Raw genomic sequence first — 20,986 nt, 5'->3', positions numbered from 1 at the left:
TTTGTGTAATAGCATATCATCCAGTCTTTAAAAGAAAGGAAATTCTGGCACATGTTACAAGATGGAAGCATCTCGGAGACATAATTATAAATAAAATGAACTAGGCACAAAAGGACAAAAAGTGTGTGATTCCACTTCTACAAAGTATTTAGAATACCCATGTTCATAGAGACAAAAAGGAATGGTGGTTAGCAGGGCTGAGAAGGGGTGGGAGGGCATAGGGTGATGTTATTTAATGGATCTACAGTTTCAGTTTGGAAGATGAAAAAGTTATGGAACTTGTTTATAAACAATGGAAATACATTTAACAGTACTGAATCGTAGAGTTTGAAATGATGAAGATGAGAAGTTTTGTGAGGTTTTGCCACAGTTTAAAAGATTTTAAGTGGCCTTGGAGAGAGTTCAAAGTGCTAGAACATGTGTTTTCGTTTTTTTTTTTTTCTTTTTGGGTCAGACCTGGCGATGCACAGGGGTTACTCTTGGCTCTGCACTCAGGAATTACTCCTGGTGGTGCTCAGCGAACCATATGGGATGCTCTGAATCGAACCTGGTTGGCTTCGTGCAAGGCAAACACCCTACCCGCTGTGCTATCACTCCAACCCCTAGAACACGTGTTTTCCCTGAGTGAAGCCCTGAGTTTGGTCACTGCGCACCATATGCCCCCTGAACACCACCAAGTGTAGCTTTGGAGGTCTCAGCCCACTGCCAGGTCCTATGGCCTCTCCTGGGCCAGATCAAGACTGTATTACATCTTCAAGCATTGGTCTGGCTTGATTGTCCTAACATCACCACACATATATGGACCCTTGGGCCCCCCAAGCATTGCTTAGGAAGCCTTTCCAGTATGGGGACATCATACCAGAAAAGATTGCAAGCAATGCCCTGGGGTCCCACTAGTGAGTTTCAACCAACCGGGATACGGTACAGTGCAAGAGCCTGAGAACACAGAGCTTCTGTGGCCCTTGGGTGAGAGTGGTTACCCAGGGCACTGGGGCAGTGCTCGGGGAGTTCTCCATGGCTGCACCAGACAATGCAATGAGAGTTGTGTGTGTGTGTGTGTGTGTGTGTGTGTGTGTTGGAGGGGACGGGGAGATCATGTGATGTTGGGCTCAGAACCTGGGTTTACATGTTAGGCATGTGCCATAACTACTATGCTATCTTCCCGCATTCCCTTCAATTTTTTTAAATTAAAAAGTTAGAGAGAACAAGAATGCCTAAGCCCTGAATGGTTTATTAGTCTCATCCTTTACTCGTGACTGTGGAAGTTCACTGGTGAAGTATCAGGACATTAAAGCAGCCAAAATCTGGAGCTCAAAACAAATGAGAGTGTTTATATATTGTTTACTTGAATTGTTTGAGCTTCTTAGCAGGACAACTTACTGCTCTTCAGCCAACTGGAGATGTATATTTTCCAAGATTTATCAGTATTCCCAGAGTTCCTATGCATAAAATGTAATATAGAACTAAACTTAGAAACTAATAAGTTGATTATTTCATAGGTAAAAAATTATTTGTCTCTACTATGTACAAACCAACATTTATGAGTTCGAGTCTTCACAAACAAGGCATGGTTTAGAACAGTTTCCTACCATCTTTTATGGATGGGATCATATCTTTTCCAGATCTTCCACCACAAAAATAATTTTATGTTGAAGTCCTAAACCCCAATAATCAGAATGACTTTATTCAGGACTAGCGTCCTTGCAGAATGTAATTAGTAAAGATTAGGTCCTGCTAGGATAGGGTAGGTTTTCAATCCAATATGATTGGTACTCTTACAAAAGGGGAAAATGTGAAAACACACAAATATGCCATGCCAACATGAAGATAGAAATCTACAAACCAAGAAATGCCAGTTTGCAAAAAACAAAAACAAAAACCCAACAACATATGAGCTATGAACCATGGAGCAGATTCTGCCTCTGTCCTGAGAAGGAACTAACTCTGCTGACACCATGATCTCAGACTCTGATTTTATTCTGATCCACTGTCAGACAATGAACTTCTGTTTAATCCAATACAAAATTTAGTGCCTTAGCGTGACTTTCATATATACCAAAATTTCCCTTTTCCTTGACTCTTCTGTCTCTTAGTTCCTTCTGCTTTTTATTTTATTTTTCAAACATTTTTCTTTCCAGTTTCCCTGGAGAGTATGTCTCATCAGATTTTTAAAATATTCTAATCTACTTTAGCCTGACAAGCCTGGCAAGCTCTCCGTGGCATATTCAATATGCCAAATACAGTAACAATGATGGGTCTCATTCCCCTTACCCTGAAAGACCCTCTAATGCATCACTGCTGGGAAGAACGAGTAAAGAGAGGCTGCTAAAATCTCAGGGCTAGGACGAATGGAGACATTACTGGCGCCCGCTGGAGCAAATCGATGATCAACGGGATGACAGTGATGACAGTGATACAGTTAATCTACTTAGTATCACTTGTATCATTTGTCATCCTGTTGCTCATCAATTTCCTCAAGCAGGCACCATTCATCCCTGTCACGTGCTAGTGTAGCCCAGTGGCATTTACTCACTACAGGAACATGAAGAGCATCATGTTCAGGATCTTGACAAAGAAGTCTGACCATCTCATAGGTGGTGGCCAGGCATTCTTTTGACATCCCATGGAATCCAGTTATATCATGTTATATTTTTTTTTAATTCTCAGTTTTATTTTTATTTAATTTTATTAACTAGTTTCATTTTATCAAAGTAATATGGTCATGCTTTAAAAATTACTTTCAGGGGCCAAGAAAGAACTCAGTGGTAGTGCTTATGCATTGACTAAAGACATATTTAAACTCTGGTGTTTGATTTTGAAATGTCTAATAAAATTTATATTTTACTCTATAGTTTATTTACTATGATATAAACTGCATCCTTCTCCTTAATTCCATAATAAAATAGACATTCCAGCAAGATGGACTGTGTTCCATCAAGTGACTTAAATTCCTCTGACACACAATTGGTGGGCTAGAGAGATAGTAAGTATAGTGGGTAGAATGCTTGCCTTGCATGCAGCTGGCCCAGATTTGATCCCTGGCACCTGCTAGGGTCATGGCCAACCAGAGTTCAATACCTGGCATCCCATATGGTCCCCTGAGCACCACCAGGAGTAATTCCTGTGTGCAGAGTCAGGAGTAACCCCTGATCACTACCAGGTATGGCCTCACCTGGAAATTATGTATATATCCATATATATGCTCACAGCACACTGTCAGGGCTACAACGCCTAAGCGTGAGAACCATGAGGTGTGGAAGGAGCTCTCCATTCAAGCTCAGCTGTCTCCCATCTGGGTGCCCCACCCTTTGCAGACCTCATTCCTCCCATGTTTCTGCTGAAATTTTCCCTAGCCCTGTTGTCTCTTCCATCATGGTTTTGTATTTCCTAAGTAATCTAAATTTTATGATGAAATGCCTCTATTCAAAAAATATTTAAGAAAAATAACTCAACTGCAAAAACCTTCCACTAACCATTTGAGTTCATTAAAATGTCTCACGGGACATTCTTTGGGTTATCCACATTGTGTTGGCCTTTTTGTCTGTCTCATCCCTGGCCTCTGTGAAAATGAACTCTTACAGGGATGGGACTTGTTTCATTTAAATCTTCAGAAGCACCCAAGCAAATGCCGTGGTCAATTAATATTGCTTTGGTTCTGAGCTGTCATTAAATACTCTTCTCTTTCTTTGGAGGACCTTGAAAATGGAATATATATTTTGGATTGCTTCGCCACATCTCAGGGTGACTCTCTCATCTGTCTGATTCTTCTCTAGTCTCACTGCCAGAACTTTGGGTCAGACCCTCATCAACTTTATTTAGATTATTTCTCTAGCTCCCTGCAAGGATTTCTTGTCTTTCCACCCCATCCTCACCCAAATTGCAACAGTGATTTTTCTAACACAGAGATTACCACATGCCATTTATTTATTTGTTTATTTATTTATTTATTTTGCTTAAAACGTAGGTGACAGAGATCTACAAAGTCTACATTCAGTGACATTGTGCTTCCTTTATCAACATGAGTCTGAGTCAGATACAAAAATATGTTAAATAAGGCACAAGATAAAATAAAATTGATCTATGGTGCTAGAATCATCCATAACAAGCAATAAATACATGAAAAGATGCTCAGAATTGCTAATATGGAAATGCAAATCAAAATCAAAATGAGCTATCAACTCAAACCTGCTAGGATAGCTATTATTGAAAATAAAAGACAAGTATTGATGAGGCTCTGAAGGGAAGAGTAACCTGATATGCCATTAGTCAAAATATGAATTGATGCAGGCATAATGGAAAGGGGCAGTGTGGTTTCTCAAAATTTAAAATTTTCTCAAATTTACAATATTAAAATTTTTAATTAAAATAGAAATGGGAGAGATAGTGCAGGGGTTAAGTCTCTTGCCTTGCACAAAATTGACCCAAGCAAGATCCTTAGCCCCGAATATGGTCCTCTGACCACTTCCAGTAGTGATACGTGAGTACAGAACCAGGAGAAAGCCCTAAGTACTGCAAGTGTGGACCAAACCCTTCCCCCAAATTAAAACAGAACAACTACATGAGTCAGCAATCCAGCTTCTGGATATAAAGCTAAAGAAAATGAAATCAGGACCTCAAAAAGTATCTGAATTTCCATGTTCATCATACTGTTGTTCTCAATAGTCAAGATATAGAAACAAATTAAGTGTCTGTAAACAGATAAATGTATCCCAAAAATGTGGTACATACATATAGTGGAATAGTATTCAGTCTTGAAAAAGAAGGAAATCTTGAGGGGCTGAAGAGACAGTACAACAGGTAAGGCGCTTCTCTTGCACACAACTGACTGGGGTTTGAACCCTGGCATGCCATATAGTCCCTTTGAGCCTGTCAGGAATGCTTTTTGAGCACAGAGCCAGGAGTAATCCCTCAGCACTACTGGGTATGGCCAAAAAAAGAAAAAGAAAAAGAAAAGGAAATCTTGCCATTTGCAGTAGACCTGAAAAACATTGTGCTAAATGAAATAAGTCAGATGTAAAAAGACAAATATTGCATTACCCACTGATATGTGGAAGGTAAAATAGTCAAATGAATAGTGGAGAACAGAATGGTAGTTGCTAGGAGGTAGAGCAATGGGGAGATTATGGTTAGGAGGTCCAAATATTGAGCTCTTTCAAAGTAACAAGTTCTAGAGATATGCCATACAGCCTAGTTCCTAGAATGCTCGATACTATATCATGTAGTGAAATTTTACAAAGAGGATGCATCTTGTGTTAAACACTTTTAATGCTTACACACAATAATTATAAAGGAGGGGGCAGGAAGTAACCTGGAAGATGATACAGACCTTTATGACTTTGATGGTGGCAGTTTCATGGGTGTAACTGGTATCAGCACTCATCAAGTTGTATATATTAAACATATGCAGCTATTACAAGTTATTCGTACCTCAATAAAAACAGGAAAAAAGTTAGGATAGCGGTTACATTTGGCAGTGATGGAGCCTGGGAGTGATTCACAGAGATTATGAAAGGGTCTTCAGGGATTTTTAATGTCTTCATTTTTTAAATCGAGGTACTAGTAAAATAAATTTGTCCAGTTTGTGGAAATTCATCAAACTGCACTCTCTTCTCTATATCTAGTCCTTCCATAAAAAGTAAAAGAAACAAACAGCACTGGTTGCTTCCTTTTTAGCATGACAACATCCTTTCACATCACTCCTCTCCCCTCCCCCCACCACCCCCTAATCATCATTCCCATGATCTAGCCACACCAGATGACTCAATGCTCTCAAACACAGCACACTTCCTATTTTTTTTTTTCCTGGTGCTGCTTACTTTGACGAGGAAGCTCTTAAGCTGAAAGTCAACCTAGCCTTTGAAGTCCCACTCAAATATCACCTCCTTGATGAGATTTCTTCCTGGCCATTACAGGCAAAATATATGGTTCCTTTTCCTATGCTTTCAAAGGTTTGGTAATTTCTTTACGATAGCTGCAGTGACCACACTTTACATGCTAAATAAATAAATAAATCAGTATTCTTGGTCTGAGAAGCACGAGTTATATTTAAAAGGTCAATAGAATATAAGACTATGATTAGGAAAGGTCTGGAAAATCCAGACTATGTATTCTATACTGTATGATAGTAATTTCTCTGCATTTATATCTCTAGCTATATCACAGGTTCTTAATCTTTTCTGTGCCTTTTGTCATACTAGTAAGGCCTACAGATTCCCCCCACCTTTTTTGTAGGGTATTCGGGGGGACATACCTGGAAATGCTCAGGGTTTACTCCTGGCTTTTTGTTCAGGGATCACTTCTGGCTGGCTAGAAATACCATCAGGGGTGCTAGGGATCAACCTCACGTTGGTAGCATTCAAGACAAGAAATTTCTCCAGCCCCTAGATTCCCTCAATGTAAAAGGAACATTTTTACTGAAATACAGTAACTATAAATTGCACAAATTATAGTTGGAAACTCAATGAATTTTTACAGAGTGAACACATTCATATACTTAGAGCCAGATCAATAGCCAAAAAGCTCCACCGACACGCCTCTTAGTCACTATGTCACAAAAGAATAAATTCTATCTTAACTTCTAAACTGAGATTAGACTATTTCAAAACTTTATATGAATTGAATCCTACAGTACGTTCCCTTTGATTCTGTTTTCTTTTTGTCCATCTTTTGTTTAGGAGACTTGCCCATGTTGCTGAAAGTAACAATTGTTTATTCATTGTCATTGCTGGGTAGTATTTCACTGTATGAATATACTACTGATTTATTCATTCGCCTATTGATGAACATCTAGTTTGTATTCAACATTTTGTTGCAAGGAATAGTAACGTTATTATTATCCTCATACATAGTAAACACATTATGTACTCCTTTCAAGAGTGTTTTTTATTTTGTTTTGTTTTGGGGCCACACCTGGCAGTGTTCAGGACTTACTCCTGACTCTGCTCTCAGGAATCACTCCTGGCCCTGCTCTGAAGACCTTCTAGAGTGCCTGGGATTGAATCCCAGTGGGCTGTGTTCAAGGTGAACACTCTTCCTGCTATACTATTGCTCCGGCCTCTCAAGAGCACTTTTCAGATGTTTAAACTAAGAACACAATAAAGGCATAGTTGTGTATGTGCTTCTTTATTAACACAGTTGCAGGTCTTACAGTAGGTCTGATAATTATTATAATTTAAAAGTAATTATTTACACAAACAAAAGTTCAGAATTTATTCAAAACTAAAATATGCTGTGAAAGTATCTGTGATTTCTTTTCTTTTCTTTTTTTTTTTTGTTTTTGGGTACCACCTGGCAATGCACAGGGGTTACTCCTCGCTCATGCACTCAGGAATCACCCCAGGCAGCGCTCAGGGGACCATATGGGATGCAAACGCCCTACCTGCTGTGCTATTGTTCCAGCACTCATATCTGTTGGTGAAATGGTCTATTTAAGGGGTTGGAACCTGGGTTTAATCCCTGCCTGGCATCTCATATGGGCCCCCAAGTACAACCAGGAGTAATATCTGAACGCATAGCCAGGAATAACTCCTGAGTTTTACCAAGAGTTTACCCTTCAGGAAAAAGGTTCATGTGTACTATGAATACCTCTGTGATTTTTTTATATACATACATAATTTACAGAATGAAAAATATAGAACTTAATGATAAATAGATATTTAATTTTCCCCCTATTCAAGTCAAGATTCCTGACATTTAGAAAAAAGCTTTGTATGTATTTCCAAAGTTGGCTATTTCTCATTTTATTGTTTTATTACAACAAAATATACTTAAACATGTAAAAGTCACTGTCACTAGTCACTGTCATCCCTTTGATCTTCGATTTGCTCGAGCGGGCAGCAGTAACGACTTCATTCGTCCCTGTCATGTGCTAGTGTAGCCTAATGGTATCTGTTTGTTCCAGGAACATAAAGAGCCTCAAACCTTTCATTCAGGGTTTTGACGAAGAAGTCTGATCATCTCGTTGGTGGGCAGCCACACGGTCTTTTGACGTCCAGTGGAATCCAGTCCATAATAGCTCCAGTGCAGCGGTCATCTCTGAATCATATTACATGTCTGGCCCATCTGATTTTCAAGCCTTGGCAAACAAGACAGCGTCCCTGATTCTTGACCGTTGATGGAAGTTAAACTCCGGATTCCTTCTCTCACTTGAGTGAGATGTGATACTCCTAGCATAGCTCTTTTGATTCCTCTTTGGGATACCCGAATAGCGTTCTCATCCTGTTTGCATAGGACCCAGGTCTCTGAGGCGTATGTTAGTGCAGGAAGAACGGTAGAGTCGAAAAGATGTGCCTGGAGCCAGAGGTTCTTTATCCTCTTATCCACTTCTTCGATGCTCTTGAAAGCGTTCTATGCTGCTCTCTTCCTCCTGCACAGTTCTGGCGCCAATGTAAGCATGTAAAAATATTCAAGTAAACAAACATTTTAAGTAAAAAGTAAGTCTCAGTCTCTTAATTTTACTCTTCAGGAGAACTATTAACATTAATAATTTTAAACTTTTTTCTAAAAACATACATAATATATTGTAGATACATACACACAAATATACATATACATATGATATACACAAATATGACATTACTTTTTGCATATCATATTATAGCATACTTTTTTCTTAATAATATGTTGTGGATGTCTGACCAGGTATACAATAACAACAACATGTTTCATTAATACTATGTGGCATTTTATTTCATTAATCCATTCTAATTGTTTTTACTATTCCTCTGTCAAAAATTCCAGATTCTTATTTATTGTTTGCTATTGGAAACTACATGGCAATGAGCATTCTTATTCCTATTTTTAAATATTTATACAAGGATATCTGTAGATTATCTTTTCTTCTTTCTTTAATTTCCTTCCTACCTTCCTTCCTTCCTTCCTTCCATCCTTCCTTCCTTCCTTCCTTCCTTCCTTCCTTCCTTCCTTCCTTCCTTCCTTCCTTCCTTCCTTCCTTCCTTCCTTCCTTCCGTCTTTCTTTCTTTGAGGCCATACCACAGTGCTTAGGGACTATTCTTGGTTTAGTGTTCAGGAGTCACTGCTAGTGATGCTCAGAGGAACATATGGTTCCAGGTATTGAATGTGGGGCTCTAGCATGCAAAATAATGCATTCTATCCTTTTCAACTATCTTCACTCCCTAGGGCAGCTTCTCTGAAGTACATTTGCTTGGTCAAAGAGTTACATGTTACATTTTTTATAGTTATAGTCAAATACAAGAGGAGATACTTTTAAGCTTCAATTCTTAAAACTTTCTGGGTCAGAGTACAAGGATTAAGGTCCTGCATGCAGCCCACCAGTTTCCATCCCCAGCATTGTATTGTCCGTGTATTGCGCGGAGTTGGAAGTAGGCCCCAAGCAATGCTGGGTGTGGCTCAAACAACACTTTTCCCCTCTCCCCCACCCTCCAAAAACTTTCCATGAGCTTCCAACTGACTGAGATCCTAATTCTGGATTGTCTCACTCTTATTTCACAGAATTCCTTTCACTCAATAGTTAAGGCTATTTGTCCACACTGCACATTTTACCTCCTACCTGGACTATCTTTTATTTTAGAAACAACTGATTTCTTTATAACAGAACTCAGGAGTTACTCATGCTTTCCAGTAGAGATGATTTCATACTCTATGGACATTTTTCCTAATTATCAATCTCCTTTACACCCTTATGAAATTTATCTCAACCTTCCTTCTTCTTTCCTAATTGTATAAGAAAAATGAATATGTAGATTTACTGGGAGAGAAACACAAAGAATATATGTAAATTCATATTTAAGATTAAAACAAGGGGGAAAAGTTAAGAAAATTTCAGAAGGACATGAGATCGTCCCATAAACTCCTCGGGCTTTTATAAATGTTGATTTTTATTGTATTCTATGAAAAATCCTAATAATAGTCTTATTAAACACCCTTGATGTGAAGACATTTTATAAATTATATCTAGTTATCCCAACAAACTTGCAGTGTAGAGTGCAAATGAGGAAACTGAGCCAATAAACAAATGCCCCCAAGAAATTGAATATAACTCAGTGTACAGAAGAGAAGCAAATACGAGTGCCTCCATGACAGGATGCTGGAAATGTTATCGATAAAATCCTGACGGTGAATTGGAGATTGAATCAAATGACCATTGCGTCCTTTTTTAAATCTAAAATGTAAAATTTGACTCCCACACTTACTTAACAGATAGGAAAACAGAAGTGCAGAATCATGAAATAACTTGCTCTAGTTCACAGCAAACTATTGCAGAACCCAAGAATCACAGTGACTCTTCAAGTAACCTTTCTGCTCGCTAACACCTGCTTCCAAGACTGCAAGCTTTCTAGCGTTTCACGTACTGGTTTTGCTCAATTGTTTGTGGCTTTGGCTAACCTAGGTTCCATCTTGATACCCACAGCAAATACGTGATTAGAGGCAGGGAGTATGATACATTTGTTTTCCTCTCCTGTCTCCTAAGATGAAAAGCACAAAGGGCAAGATAATTTGGTGTCATTCTACATTTTTGTAATGCCTTGGATTCCTAATCTGGTAATGAAAAATTTCATGTTATTTATGTAGAGTAAGAAATGGGAGAGGCTGGTATAATCCCTCAAAATACAAAACCTAAGCCCAACCAGAGGTACAACTTGTAAAACTCTTGCAATCATTAGAAAAACAGTCAGGGTTGATATCCCATTTCACGGAAAAGAAAAAGACTAATCTGAATTTTCAAGAAACTGCCAACTTCTGGGCGGAGGCATGTTGTGTCATGGACAAACTTACGAAGACTGGATCAGAACATTTTGAAGAGCCCCTGAGTATATGAGAATAAACTGTTTGATATCTGTGTCACTTTCAGTCCTTACCTAGATAGTTCCTACACACAGGTTCCGGACTGACCTCTCAATTACCTTCCAGTGAAAAAGTAAAAATTATCTATCAAATAGAGAACCTACTTGACTGAGAGAGATTGGCAGCCATTCCACCAGCCTAAATTCACTGTGACAAACTATATAGCATTCAAGGAAATTTAAAAGACAGGTTCACATATTTGGAGATGTGACTTAGATTATATCTCAAAATTCTTACTACTGTAGGGGCTGGAGCAATAGCACAGCGGGTAGGGCATTTGCCTTGCACGCGGCCAACCCGGGTTTGAATCCCAGCATCCCATATGGTCCCCCGAGCACCGCCAGGAGTAATTCCTGAGTGCATGAGCCAGGAGTAACCCCTGTGCATCGCCGGGTGTGACCCAAAAAAAACCCCCAAAAATATTCTTACTACTGTAGCTTAAAGTAAAATTTGGGTAAATTTTTGTCAATTGCCAAGGCAACCACAGATGCTTAGTTTAGTTAACAATTAACAACTCAACAATTTAGTTTCCAGAAAGCCTCTTTATTTTGATAGCTTTGTTCAGTTAGTTTTTCTTTTTAAGTCTTCTTTTTTAAAAATTGGGGGGGGGGCGATGAATCAGTTAGATACACAGTTGCAAAGTTGCTCATGATTGGGTTTCAGTCATACAATGTTCCAACACCATCCCTTCACCAGTGTATATTTCCTACCACCAATGTCCCCAGTTTCCCTCCCACACCCATCCCACCTCCTCTAAGGCAGACACTTTTCTTCTCTCTCTCTCTCTCTCCCTCTCTCTTTCTCTGTCTCTCTGTCTCTCTCTGTTTCTCTCTCTCTCTACTTTGGGAACTAGGGTTTGCAGTACAGATACTGAAAGGTTATCAGGTATATACCTTTACCTACTTTAAACACTCAGTTGAAAGTGAAGACACTGTATATATTTACATCTTTTTTCTTTTTAGTTTTCACAAATAGTGACCAATATTAAAATAAAAATGAAAAAATTAACCAAGCTGGTTCTTACATTGAGCCTACATTTATACTGCATATAATCTGCAAGTGATTAGATTACTTTATTGCTTCTGTGAAATTCTAACATGCTCCTTATCTCTTCCTGGGTGTAGTTCGCACTCAGCATACTGTTGGCTTTGTTCAGCATCCTATCTGTTTCTAACTTCACTTGGGTAATCATTATAAATGAGTTGGTGAGAAATTGTCTTGCTCAGAAACCATGAGTTAAGTCGTTAACTAAAGAGTCTTAAAGTTATAGATCTTTGTTTCATATGGGGGGGATAGAAGAGGTCAGTAGAAGACTCAAATTTAACCCAAATGATTAAATGAACAGGATGTTCTCTTTTTTCCCCTAGGGGCCACAGAAGGAAATGAGAACTAAATTTAATACTATGCTTTCTCATGTTCATAAATTGATGTCTTAGGTTTTATGTGTCCCAGTAATTATGCCCTGCTTTGGAGAGGCTCCCCTAAAAGTTTATTCAGAAGATAGAAATTCAGGAGCTGAATATAAAGTAATGACTAAGTGTTGAGAGTTTAAAGAGGAATTTATCTCATAGTAAATACAGGGTAAATTTGTGAAGTGGGATTTATGTGTCATGTCCAAGCCAGCTTTGAATTTTCTGTCTCAGTGGTAGAAATTCTGTCATTCATGGATCCCTTTGGCCCTCCTCTGCCTGACTGAGTATGTTGTCCAAGTACTGCTATCAGACATTTAGACTTTAGTGAAAACTTAGATCAATGGGTTACTGTATTCAGGAAGAATTTGTTTTGAAAGATTTTCATTTAATTATAGATTGCAAGGTTTCTAATAACTGTGCCATACATTATACTGCAAACAACTGAGACCACTAATTAAATGAAATGGGAATGTGTTACAAGAATAAGGTTCATGGCTCAGAGAATCAAAGGAAAAGGATCGGATCTTAGAAAGGACAGGGTAAAATTATTTCTGTGAATCCTTTGCAGAAGCATCTAATCACATTTTCCTCCGGGACCTTCCTCAAGGTCTTCCCAAATCTTTGGATCACTGGGCATAAGAGTTATCATTTGAACCATTCAAATAGTTCAAAGACAACATTTGGTTGGTCCTTGTTATGGCAAACTTCCTTGTTTAGAGAACGAATTGAGTACCAAGACTGCAGCAATGGGATCAAAGAAGGTTCTACAAAGAAAAACTGAAGTACTCTCAATGGAAAAGGTAATAGGAATAATACGATCTAAATCGAATATAGGCTACTTAACAAGTAAAGGATTTTCATGTAACTATAAATAGGTAGGATTTTATTCTTTGGAAGTGTGTGGAAAGACTGAAAAAGAACTTTAGTATCCACCATTGCTCAAATGAAAGAGTCATCTCAGAGATCTTGTCCTGGCCTGCAATGATATACCACCTTAATCAAATTGTATTGTAGTTATTTGCTGATGGATTCTTTCCATAGTTTTCTTCAACACCTTATAGCTTGACTGCATTTCAGATTACCCTTGAGTTCTTAAAGTTATATCTTGTAGTCTGTTGAGATGGTGCTGAAATGTGATTTCTAAGGTAAATATTTAAATGAAAGAACATTAAAGTGTATAAACAACTGGTTTATTCTGTAGAGCACTTCCCACATACAGTACAGGCTAAATATGGAGTTTCTTGAGTGTAACTGCAGATCTTCTATAATAAAGTAGAGTCTTAGAAGGGAATAAGCTCTGTCCCTGTCAGTATCCTACACTCCTTTTATTCTATTTTTTTTTCACTATTCTGAAGGTGATTGACAGCAATGGCTAAATAAACCATGCTATAAATTTACTTCCACAAACCTGTGGAGGTAAATTAGTTTATCACATTAGAAATTATCTTTGTTCTTATCATTTAAAAAGTAAGATAATGAAGTGTGCACCAGTGATCTAGACTCTAAGGAAATAATAATGAACAAGATTAGAAGGGATGGTTAGTATAGAGGCTAATTCTTAAATTTTAATAAGTTACCAAAGTGGTTTTACTAATTTAATTGTGTCATATACAAGGTAAGTGCTCTACCCCTGAGTTATATCTCCATCCATGCCCAGGCAGTCTTAATACCTAGGAACTTAATACCTGGTACACTGAAATTTAAGAACCACTGAACCAGATTCAACAAATCCTGACATGTATTGAACATAAGCCCTGCCCCAGTCAATATTCTAGATTCTCTCTCTCTCTCTCTCTCTTTTTTTAACTATTCTGAAGGTGATTGACAGCAATGGATAAATAAGCCATGCTACTAATTTACTAATTTACCTCCACAGGTTAGTTTAGCACATCAGAAATATCTTTGTTGGGGGGCTGGAGAGATAGCACAGCGGGTAGGGCGTTTGCCTTGCACGCGGCCGACCTGGGTTCAAATCCCAGCGTCCCATATGGTCCCCTGAGCACGGCCAGGGATAATTCCTGAGTGCAAAGCCAGGAGTAACCCCTGTGCATCGCCAGGTGTGACCCAAAAAGCAAAAAAAAAAAAAAAAGAAAAAAGAAATATCTTTGTTCATGTTATTTAAAAAATAAGATGATGAAGTGTGCACCAGTGATCTAGATTCTAAAGAAAAAATAATGAGCAAGATAAACAAGGTCCTTGTTATTTTTTTTTTAACGCAGATGAGATTTTATTCAAGAAATGGGGAAAGAAAAAAAATTTCTCAGGAAAGAGAGGGTCTCCTGAGTAGGATTTCTGATTCTTGTTCTTTTGAAGTTCTTAAATTAGTGATGGAAAATTCTCCTCCAAAAGAGCAGCCTGAATTAGTAAGATAATGTCAAATAAAATACACATCCTGAAGAGAAAGAAAAGAGGGTGATCTTAATCTTAACATGACCAAACAGGTGTGTTCACTTTTTGTCTGTCATGCTAATTCTACGAGATCTGCTTCAGATAATAAAACTGGTGCATCCCCCATTTATCAAGACACTCAGGGCAAAGATATGGAGACCATCCTGAATTGATTACTCTCCTTCCTTCTTTCCCTTATCCCATTCCCTGGGTACACTCTATCAGTCATCATGCCAGCTCCATTCCCAACATACACCCAACCTGTTCACTTTTCTTCATCTTTGCACCATGCTGACAAGACCCAATTTTCCTGTGTGGATAACTTTATTGACTTTTTTTGTTTGATTTATTTGTTTGTGTGCCACACCGAGTAGTACTCAGGGTTACTCTTGGCTCGGTACTCAGGGCTCAGTCATGGTGGTGCTCTGGAAACCCTTCGCTGTGGTGGAGATTCGAAACAGGTTGGCTGCATGCAATGCGGGTAATGACTCCTGAACTGACTTCTCTGTCAGTCATCACATCTTACTAGAATATTCTACACAGAGTAGCCAGAGTAAAATTCAGAAAATATAAATGAGAGGCTATTATTCCCACCTTTGCTTAAGCCCTCCAAAGTAAAACTCTTCCCATAATCTATGAGACCAACAATTATCTAACTCCTGCCCAGAAATCTGACCAAATATGGTGCCTTTCTATCTCTTGCTTACAATGTTCAGCCACCATGACCTTCTTGTTGACCCACAGACAGACTAAACTTGTTCCTGTTCAATGATCTTTGAACTTTTCTGATAGCTGACAAGTACAGATGACTTGAGTCTCAGCCTGCAAGTCACCTTTTCAGAGTCTTCTTAATCTCCCAGCTTTGTACCACCTCCCAATTTAGTTGTTGTCAACAGTTTGTTTTGTTCTCTTCATTGTGTTTAGAGTCTGAACCAACCATTTTTTTCCAATCAATTTATTAACATCTGTTTTCAGCATAATAAAATTCTTCATAAAAGCAAGGTTTTTAATGTTTTATTCATCACTCAATCCTGATATCAGGAAGAATAGCTGGCATATATGGGAAATTTCATGAATAGTATCACAATGAGTTAAAAATAAGTGATATAATGGAAAGTAAGTGGTAAAGGGACAACTTAAATTGATTGTCAGTGAACAGTAAACAAAAGCGGAGTTTTTTGGTTGATGGGCTGAGGAACTAGAGGCATTCTGATTCTGCCCTTCTCATTTCAGGCAAATAGGGTCACTTGCTGTGCAACCAACATACCTCATGCTTTCCCTTTCTTTGTAAGTGAAGGGACCTAGGTAACACATTCATAATAAGCACGGTGGGGTTGAAGCAGCACAGTGGGTAGGGCGCTTGCCTTGCATGCGGCCATCCAGGGTTCGATTTCCAGCACCCTGTGGTTTCCCCATAGAAACCAGGAGGAGTGATTCCTGCGCTCAGAGCCAGAAGCAAGCCCTGAGTACCGCTAAGTGTGACCACAAAATAAAGATAAAAAAACATAATGAGCATGATCCTGAGCAAAATGCTGGGTCCTGTTTCAGAAAACTCACACACTTACATTAGTCTCTCAACTTCTGTCACTAAAACCCCTCTGCCATCTTTCCCGCAATTCTGCTCTTCCTTCTCAGACAGCATTCCTCTTTTCTCCAGTAGCAATTGACCTCTCTCTTCCTTGACTCATTTTTGGACTCAAAGTTATTTAACCTCTAGTATACTTATCATATGTGTACCTTGGGCAAGTTTAACTTCTCTGAGTTTGTTTGGTCAGTAATACTAACTTATCAGGACTAAGTGATTCAATACAGCATATGTAAAACACCAAGCATAATGATAATCATGTAGCTACTAACTAAATGTTAGCATCTTATTGTAAAAGCCATAATTATTAAAATAGAAAGTATTATTGAAAATACAGATAGTTATTGAATGTTTGTCATTTTCTCAAAGCTTAATATATAATTTCATTGGGGTGAGTTTGCAATCAATCTTTTTTTTTGTAAATTAGTGTTTTATTTTCCAGTTAGATGTTTAGGGCATAGGTTCTGTCTCAGAAAAATCTTTCAGAATAATCTTCCCACTACCAGACTGGTTTCTAGTTCATACTAAGTGGTCAAAAGCTATTTCTTTGCCATTAATATAAAGATCTATAAATTTGAAATGCAGTGCCTTGCATTGTTAGAATATAAACTGATCTGAGATTATTAAATAGTGTGCTGGTGAAAGCTCTGCCTTCTATTTGTTCTATATTTTTGAATACTTACTATATTTCACTCTTCTATAGGCAACTAGAAAATGTTTTAAAGTAAGTAATGATGGCATTAGTTTGTCTGTATTTGTGGTATGTTTATAGACTCCATTTTGAGGTGTATATTATTTCCAAGATACTGGTTTAAGTTGGAATCTAAGCTCTTAGAGAATATACAAAACATAGAGCACAGTGAACTGTCTCTGGAGTCAGATAGCCTGGCTTTAAATCCCAGGCTTGCTAAACCTTTTCTTTGAGAATCTGGGCAAATTACTTACTCTCCTAAGCCTTTATTCCTTCACCTGTAAGATGAAATAACAGTTCCTAAACTTAAGGATTATCGTATGTATGAAACAAAATAATGTATATTAAGCAGCTGATACTGGCGTACTATAAGAACTCAAAAATATTAACTGTTTTTGAAATACTAGTTTATATTCCCTTTCCAAGAACACTAAGGGCACTAGACAAAAAGAATTTGCCTGGATACTCATTTTTGAAAGAAAAGAAAGGAATGAACATATATTCAATTTCCACTATGTGTCAAATAGAAGCTTTCCACTTATTATGCTATCAAATCTTCATAAAAACACGACCAAACTGATATTATCTCACACACAAGGATACCAGGACTCAGAGAAGTTTAAGTTTCTTGCATAAATGTATATCACCTGCAGGAAGGAGCCATAGTGCAGCAGGCAGGGCCCATGGCTAACCAGGGTTGGATCCCCAGCACCTCATATGGTCCCCCAAGTCCCACTAGGAGTGATCCCTGAGCACAGAACCAGAAGCGCTTCTTAGTATGCTCCCCACCTCCAACACACACACACACACACACACACACACACACACACACACACAATTCTAATTCCAGGACAGGTCTCTTTGGAACCAACTTTTTTTTCTTTTAGTTTGGGTGCCTCCCAAGTACTACTTGGGAGTTCTAAGGTCATTTGCTGTAAGTTGGCCAACCAGGCCAGCAGTTCAGGGCCAGGGACTGAGGATGTGGTACTACTTAGGCCCTGCAGTGCTGGAGACCACCAGAGCCATCCCAGTAGTACTCAGGGGCCTCTAAGGCCATGTCCAGCAATGCTCCAGCATCATGTGGTACAAAGGGATAAAACCTGGGTCTCCCACAAGCAGAATGTGGATCTAGACCTTGGAGTCCTGATTTTGCATGATATTTTATGACCTATCTATGAATTTTTATATCTTATCTATAAGATATTCTGTTAGATTATGTTATTCATAGCAGTTATTCATTAGTTGTTTGCATTTTTGCAGCTATTTATTTAGTCATCATAATTTTAAAAGGCTCACTCAATGGAAAAGGAATAAATGAGGACAAATTCTTTGAAGGAGAAAAAAGAGGAAGACCTTGAGAGTGATATTTCAGAACTTTATCGTATCTGATTACTTAAACAGTTGTTTAAAGGCCTGTCAAGCAGCTGAGGTAATTCCTGTAAAATAAACCATATAGGTCACGTAGTGCTAATAAAATAAGTTGATGAATCCTTGAGAAGTGCCCTGATTATGTTTCCTTGGGGAACTGAGAACTCATTAGCATGAGTTCCATCAGGCCTTCCTGCTCTGCTCCCCAAGTACTTTTCAGAGAGGCTTGAATAAAAGGGTGATCCGAATGTATGTAACATGGCCACGTTTCAAATGAATGGCTTATCTAACCCCACTGATTAAATGCATGACATCAAGTAGTTGGAAGAGGCCGATGCACTACTTTGAGTTTACTTTTCTGTCTGAGAACTTTCAGAAGGTTAAGTTATAGGGAGGAACTGAAGAAGCCTTTCTGCATAAATTCTTAGCTCTTCAAGTTGTAGATACATATTTCCTATATAGATTTCCTAGCGCAAGAGGAAAGGCCTCAGCTCTGGGAGGTAGTTAGGAAGGGAGCAGCAGAAGAGATTGAGGATGGGGCTCAACAGTAGAGCTCTGTATGTGCAAGGCCCCAGGTCGCTACCCAACACCACACACACACACACACACACACACACACACACACACACACACACACACGTGTGTATGTGTATGCATATGCGTGCATGCTCACTTGTGTACACAAGGAAAGAGATAAACCTGTTTGCTTTCTGAAACAATAAGCAGTAAAACAGGTTGTTTAGGGTAAAGTCCCTTGAACTAGGTAATTGATTTTAAATACATCTGCTTATAATAATACCTTATATTTACAGAGCTTTGAAAAGTTCAAAGCATTGCTACATTTATTATCTCATTTGAACTTCGCAGCAAGCTGAGGAAGTAGGTACTGCCGGTATTAGAATCCACCACTACCACTTAAAAGATGTCTACTTTGAGGCACAAGCATGTTAAGAAACTTGTTAGAGGTCACATAACCAGTTGGTGTCACAACAAGAACTAGAGCACTGGAATTTTGAAACTTAAGCTGGGCTTTCTTGGCAGAATGTCTTTCAGCTACTGCTTGATCTACCCAGAGTTTATGTGGAGATTTGTGGCTACAATTTAATTGGAGAATACAAATCAGGCATGCCTAAAGAGCTCTACAGAAAGGAGATTGTTTCACTTAGACCATAACTGTGTTAGAAAAGGGAGATAGAGAATGAAGTCAGTTGTTTTGGACAATATGAATTACAAACAAACAAAAACACTTTGTAATCAGCTTCTATATATTTTGGGGACTATTCAGTCATTAATTCATGTACTCATCTTTTAAAGTGTCTACTAAGTACTTTTACATGAGACTGCTCAGCATTTTGAGGTATATGCAAAAATGTATTTAATTGGGGGGTTGAATTATATAGATAATTATCATTTTATTCATCATCTAATACTACCCTGCTCACTTGTGTCACTTGTCATCCTGTTGATCTTCGATTTGCTCGAGCAGGTGCCAGTAATGTCTCCATTTGTCCCTGTCGACTCAGGTACACATAGCTGCTGCATTAGGAGATGTTCGTTCCAATGAAAGCAAATGGAACGTCAGGAACTAGTTCATTTTTCATGGACATTTTTTTGGCGAGATTCAGCTGCAGTCTGACCTTTCCACACTCGTGGTCGAGTCAGCCAGCATTTGTGCCACTTGGCTAATGTTTGGTGTTTTGAGAACGATGTCATCAGCGAAGCAGAGGTGGTGTAGTTGCCGACAATCTATTTTCACTCCCATTCCTTCCCATTCCAGCCGTCGCATGATGTTCTCGAGGGTGGCACTGAAGAGTTTTGGTGAAATGGTATCACCCTGCCGAATCCCTTTCTTTACATCAATGATCACTTCCTTGTAGAATGGTGAGATCCTGGTGGTGACTCCGCAATACAGCTTGTGGAGGATCTTGATATACTGAGTTTGAACGCCCTGTTTGGCTAGGGTTTCAATGATGCTTCAGTCTCTTTGATTACTACCCAGTTGATGAAATAAAATGCATACCTGTGGTAGAGCAAGAGTAACAAAAATTTTCTTTTAATTTTCTTCAATTCTTTCCTTGTATGAGGTTTGTAGGTTTTTTGTTGTTGTTATTGTTGTTATTTAATCAAGGTGATAAATAGTCCTGCCAAGTGTACAAACACCCAACTTACTCTGGCATTTCATATAACATAATAATAATGTCCTCTTGAAAAGAGGAGGAGTGGGTTTAGATTAATAACCAGGTCCCTTAACAGGAATACAAGATTAGGATTAAAAGGAAAATATTGGTATCTAGTCCCTCCAAAAGCAATCACATGTGAAGCAATAGTATTCCAGATAGCACATGAAGGCTAGAATTAAGTCTCTACAACACTCTTCTCTTGCTTTGCCCCCAAACAGACTTTTCCTCTTGTAGGGAGGCAAGCTTGAGGATAAGGACAAAGGGGAAAGAAAGAGACACCAGTGAGTTCAAGGACAGAACTGACAGAACTGAAGGCCCTGTCAATGGGGATGAGAGATAAGCAAGAGTTCACAAAAGAGGCAGAGTTTTCTCTGCCATCACTTATGTTCCTCTAAGCACTTCCTGGACAAATTTCTTTACTTTCTAAGCATAAACACCTTCAGCTCTGAAGACAAAATTTGTGCTAATATTTGTACGTTAGGTGTTTGATAGTTTATAGGATGTGTACAAGTAGTGTCATTGAACTCAGAATTTTTGT

Source organism: Sorex araneus, chromosome 11 (assembly GCF_027595985.1).
Source record: "Sorex araneus isolate mSorAra2 chromosome 11, mSorAra2.pri, whole genome shotgun sequence".
NCBI classification, from domain to species: domain Eukaryota; kingdom Metazoa; phylum Chordata; class Mammalia; order Eulipotyphla; family Soricidae; genus Sorex; species Sorex araneus.
Note: the sequence above shows the minus strand (reverse complement) of the source record.